Source organism: Emydura macquarii, unplaced genomic scaffold, assembly GCF_026122565.2.
Source record: "Emydura macquarii macquarii isolate MOO-44397 ecotype Brisbane River unplaced genomic scaffold, CSIRO-AGI_Emac_v2 contig_1876, whole genome shotgun sequence".
NCBI lineage: Eukaryota > Metazoa > Chordata > Testudines > Chelidae > Emydura > Emydura macquarii.
In genome coordinates, this window is record NW_027132013.1 from 15,644,415 (window position 1) to 15,650,414 (window position 6,000).

Consider the following 6,000-nt stretch of genomic DNA (forward strand, 5'->3'; position numbering starts at 1 on the left):
TCTTAGTTCAATTACCAAAGGACAGATATCAACAACACAGAAACCACCAGTCTAATTAACTGCATTGCTGACAGGTTGAGCAAACAAACTGAGGACTGAACTTTTCAAAGTTTATACTGCTGCTGTCTATGATATAGTTCTTTCATGGCTAGAGTTCACAGAGAGCTGACCCCGGCATTTTATTCGGTGGCGGGTACTACGTCACAAGGCGCCGCCGAAAATAAGGACCCCCTGGTAGTTTTTCGGCGGCGGGAAAGACATCCGCCGAAACAGGTGACGCATCGAGATGTTTTCGGCGGAGAGTAAGGCAGCGAGCGTAAGTGAATTTTAATGCAGTGCTGCCCAAAAATTCCCTAGGTGCACACCCTAATGTAATGTGCTGCACACACCTATGGCTGACCCTGATAGAAGCTGTCTGATTAACCTCACCACCTGATTGGTTACTGGAATCTGTGGACTGATACTTAAGATCAGTAGCATCAGCAGTCCAATGGCCATTCAACACATTCTAACTTGCACCTATTGAAGCATTGGGCACGGACAGGTGTGAGCCCGCCCAAATCTAAAGCCCCCTCCCCTTACTTTCTCTCCTGCAGCTGTGGCCTTGCTCCTGCTGCAGCCCCAGCACCTGCCTTTACCTGCTCGTGCTCCAACCTCCCAGCTCCTTCCTGATTTCTGATTTATGGCTTAGATCCTCTTCTCCACCTTCTGACTATGACTCCAGCTAACCCTTCATCTTAGGCTTTGATCTTTGACTCCTGGCTTCGATCCTTGACTTCACTCCTGAACCTGTCCCATCTGGATTCAGCTTTATCTGGTAGATCAGACTCTTGCTGCAGTCACTAGGCCAGACCACCACTGCTCAGTCACTGATAGTTTGAGCAGCTCAAAGGATTGAACAAGGGCAGATAGTGGCTGGACTGCCCTTCAGATGAATTCTGCAGAGGCAATTGTGCCTCTGCTGGACAATGTGGAAATTGTGCAGGCCCTACAGCCCCAGATTATGGCCTTGCAGGTACAAACTGCAACTCTACATGCTCAAACTGGCCCGCCCATAGCTGCTGCCTAGGGTTCTAGGGAGCCAGAGAGTCCAATGCCAGATAAGTTTGATGGGGACCACAATGTCTGTGGTTTCATGAACCATTGCTGGTTCCTGTTCATGCTTTGGCCCCAATCATTTTCTACTGGCCAGACTTAAGTAGGACTTATTATTAGCCTACTAACTGGGGAGGTCCTGGCAACTCCCCTCCTGGAGACTTCTAGCCCCCTGCTGAAGCAATTCAAAGAGTTCATCCAAACTATAGCAGTTGTGTTTGATGATCCGCATCACACACAATCTGCCAAGATGCACTTCAGAAGCTGCATCAGGGAAACGGGTCAGTCACCAAGTTTGCTGCAGAGTCCTGGCATGTGGCAGCAGACACTAAATGGAACGAGATGACACAGTGCTACCATATCCAATGTGCCCTAAGCAAGGAAATAAAGAACAAGCTTGCACAGGTGGAGCTGCCAGCTTACCTGGATGCCTTTGTCAAGTTGTGTATCACCATTGATGACGACCTGACCAAACACTGACTGGAGAGAGAGTTGAGGCATTGTTCCCCTTCCTTGTTCTCATCACAGGGGCTCAGGCAGATCAGCCAGGTTTGGCCTTGCCTCTCTGATGCAGAGAAGGGCTGGCTTCATGTTGTGAGCCTATGCCTGTATTGTGGGGAATTTGGATGCTATGCCTTGGAATCCCCTCTAACGACCAAGCTGTGTTTTGACCAGAAAGACTCCAAACCTCAGCACCGATAAGTGGTGGGTACGGTCTAATCCTGTGTTCTCTCCCTCGCACCAGGATCTTGCATTCTTCCTTGTCTACCGGCATCCTGGCTATGGAAGGATGCCATGCCAGCACCCTCCAACTCTCCCTTTGGCTACGACAGTCTACCATAACAGAGCTCAAGATGAGGACGCTTACAGACTCAGGGGCTTCCAACAATTTCATAGACTTAGACTTTGCACAGATTCACAACATTACAACTCAGCAGAAAAGCATCCCCAATTTGATGGAGTCTATTGCCAGAGTCCTCCTCTCCTCCAGCCTGGTTACTCACCAAATAGCACCCTTGATGGTTACCATGCTCCAGCATCACTGGAGGGTCTACAGTTCAGTCTTATCCAGGCACCTTACTCATTGACTTTAAGGTCAGAAGGGACCATCATGATCATCTAGTCTGACCTCCTGCATATTGCAGGCCACAGAATCTCACCCACTCCTGAAATAGACCCCCCTAACCTCTGGCTGAGTTACTGAAGCTCTCAAATCATGGTTTAAAGACTTCAAGTTACAGAGAATTCACCATTTGCACTAATTGAAACCTGCATGTGATCCGTGTCCCATGCTGCAGAAGAAGATGAAAAAAAAACCAGAGGTCCATCATCTTTAGCATTACTTGACTTGTCACCAATGATCCATGCATCCACTGGGGGGCCAGGCACAGTACACTTCACATCAAGAATCCACCATCAATTTTGCCTCCCAACACAAGAAGCCACTTGCAATCTTTGGCACCTACCTGAGAATTCAGAGCAGGAAAGTCTACCTGGAGTGCAAGGAGGGAAGGCTGTGTCTCTTGCAGGCTCAGAGGCTTCCAGCACCTGAAACGGTGTTACTGCTGGGAGTGGGTGGCAGCAGGCCCTGAGGACAGGCAGAAAAGGTGCTAGGGCTGGGGGAAAGTGGCCCAGGGAGATAGCATCAGGGAAGGAAGTTTGAGGCACAGCAGGAGGCTGCGATCCACAGGACCCCTGGGCTGGGACCTAGAGTGATGGGCAGGCCTGGGTCCCTCCCCCACCACTAGCCACTGGGGAAGTGGCGGAATAAGTGACTGCAGGCACCACTGAATAAGTGGTGGGATTGAGAACGGCAGTGGTCACTGGGAAAGTGCCTGGGCTCCTAAGGAGCCAAACCTCCCCCAGAAGAGGAGAACACGGATTGTGGCTTGGCTGGAAGGCCAAGTCATGAAGAAGACGCTGTGCATCGTAACAGCTGTGGGAAGGGCCACAGGCAAACTGGAGGCAAAGTGACAGTGCGCAGACTGCGAATGTGGGTGTCGGCTCTAACTAATCCCCAGACAACCAGCAGGAGGCATCAGTCCAGCGGTTAGTGGTGAGAACCCATCACAGCCACATAGAGACCCTCTTGGAATCTGAACTCCAGATGCTCTGGGAGCACCTCCGTGAGACCCTGGAAAAGAGGACCATTTGCTCCCCCCCACATCCACGATAGAGGCTCCAATCTTCCTTGTGTTGACTATCGCACTCTGAACAAAGTGACAGTCTGAAACCACTACGCCTTGCCACTTATTAATGAACTCTTTGAGAGGCTCAGCCAACATTTTTTACTAAGTCGGACCTGCCTGCGGCCTACAACCTGGTCTGAATCAGAGAAAGAACACTGTTCTCCACATCCCATATGGACATTTTGAATAGTTAATTATTCCTTTTGGGTTGTGCGGCACTGGCAATGTTTCAGCATTTTATCGATGATATTTTCTGGGACATATTGGATCAGTTTGTGGTTATTTATTTGAATGACATTCTTGTTTTTTCTGAAAACCAGGCACTGCATGAGCAACATATGCTCCACATGCTTAACAGACTCCACCAAAACCATCTTTATTCCAAACTGGAGAAATGTGAGTTTGACAAAGACAGTCAAATTCTTTGGGTATATCATTTTCCCCAAAGGTTTAACAATGGACCCATGGAAAATATCTGCCATCTCTGGGTGGAATGCCCTGAAGAACGTAAGAGGCATTCATCAATTTCTCGTGTTTGCCAATTTCTACAGGCGTTTTATCAAAGGATTTTCTCACTTAGTTGCCCCAATAACTGTGCTTCTTCAAAAGGGAATTCATTTCAACTGGTTGCCAGAGGCACAGTTCACATTTGATCAGATAAAAAGTTCTTTACCTCAGCTCCTATTCTTGTGCACCTGGATCCTGCCAAACCTTTCACCATTGAAGCAAATCCTTTGAACTTTGCCATCAGAGCCATTCCACATCCTGGCTCACATAAACTCCATTCCTGTGCCTCCAGCTCCTGCAGAGTTATGATTTCTAAGACAAAGAGTTACATGACACAAAGGCAAATTTTGAAGAATGGAGACACCTTTTAGAAGGAGCTTGGTTCCCAGTTCCTTACTGACAACAAGAATCTGGAATATCTTTGAACTGCTCATAACTTTAACTAGCGACAGAGCTGCTGGTCGCTTTTCTTTGCAAGATTCAATTTTGTTGTCACCGACTGCCCTGAATCACAAAATGGCAAGGCAGATGCCCTGTCCTGCAAGGATGAATATGCTGAGTCAGACATAGCTCCCTTATGTACCATTTTATACCCATCAAGTTTTATCCAAAGGACAGCAACCAGGGACCTGATATAGCTCATCCAGTCCCTGCTTCCCTAAGACTTCCATGCTACTAAGATCTGTCAGAGTCTAGATGCTCCTAACATTCTGTCCAACTCAAGCTTTCATTTGAAGGATGGTCTGCTGTATGGCAGAAGGTACCTTTATATCCCAGAAGGCCAGCCCAGACTCGAGGTGTTAAAGATGTGTCATGATATGCCAATTGCCAGCCATTTGGCCAATACCTAGAGTTACAGAATTTCTGGTGGCCACGGTTGAGTACTGATGTTAAAAGGTACATTAATTCATGTGATCTGTGCAGTTGGCGCACATGACCATATGCCAAACCACTCAGCCTTCTTTAGCCTTTGCCTATCCCGTCTCGACCCTGGTCCTCGGTATCCTTGGACCTCATCATAAAGGTACCCTGCTCCCACAGCTGTACTTCCATCCCTGTTGCTGTCAATCCCCCACTAAGATGGCTCACTTTATTTCCATTCACTCCCTCTCAACCCCCCAGGAAAATGGCCCTTTGTCTAGATCAGTGTTTCTTAACCTGGGGTTTTAGAGGGGTCGCAAGTGCAGAGCTGGTATTGGGGGTGGCAAGAAAGGCAATTGCCTGGAGCCACAGGGGCGCCATGAAACTAAGTTACATGCCTCAGCCCCGTGGGGGTGGGACTCAGGCTTCAGGGGTACAGTAGTTTGGAAAGGTTAAGAACCGATCATGTTTTTCTGCTCCATGAACAGCCAACCAGAGTAGTCTCAGATCAAGGTTCACAATTCACTTCCCATTTTGGGCGCAAACTCTGCAAATTCTAAAAATGAAATTGCTTATCTCCTCAGTCTATGACCCACAGATCAACAGGTAGAACAAGTGAACCAGGTCTTTGAGCAACACCTCCATTGCTTTCTCAGTTATTGTCAAAGTGACTGGGTCATCCTCCTGCCATATGCAGAGTTTGCATATAATAGCTCCACTTATACATTCACCTGACAAAGGCCTTTCTACGCAAACTCCAGTTTCTACCCTCAACTTAATTCGGCTGCACCTCCAGACTTCCAACTCTCCTTTACAGCAGATCTAGTTGCCCACCTTCACCAGGTCCACCAAGAGCTTACTGAACATCTTGAAGTCTCCAAGGAGACATCTAAATATCATTCTGACCAAAAATAACAAGCCACACCGACCCTGTCTGTAGGAGATATATTAAAATCAATCTGTTCCTCAGCCTGATTTAGACCATCAGTACATAGGCCCATTTAAGATAGCAGAACCAATTAACCCTGTAGCATTTAGGCTCCAGTTGCCAGAAGGTCCACCTGGTTTTCCAAGTGTCCCTTCTGAACCTTACAAGGAGAATTCCTTTCCTGTTCACTCCAGTCCACCACCACCTCTAGCAGATGTCCAGGGTCAAGACCAGTATGAGGTCCAGGAAATTCTAGACTCCAAGTGAGTTCCAGGCAAACTCTATTAATTGGTGGACTGGGTCAGCTATGGACCAGAAGCACAATCGTGGAAGCGGATAGAAAATGTCCATGCTCCAGAACTCATACATATGTTCCTTCAGAAATACCTCCTGAAACTAGGTCCTGTGGCCTGCTATCAG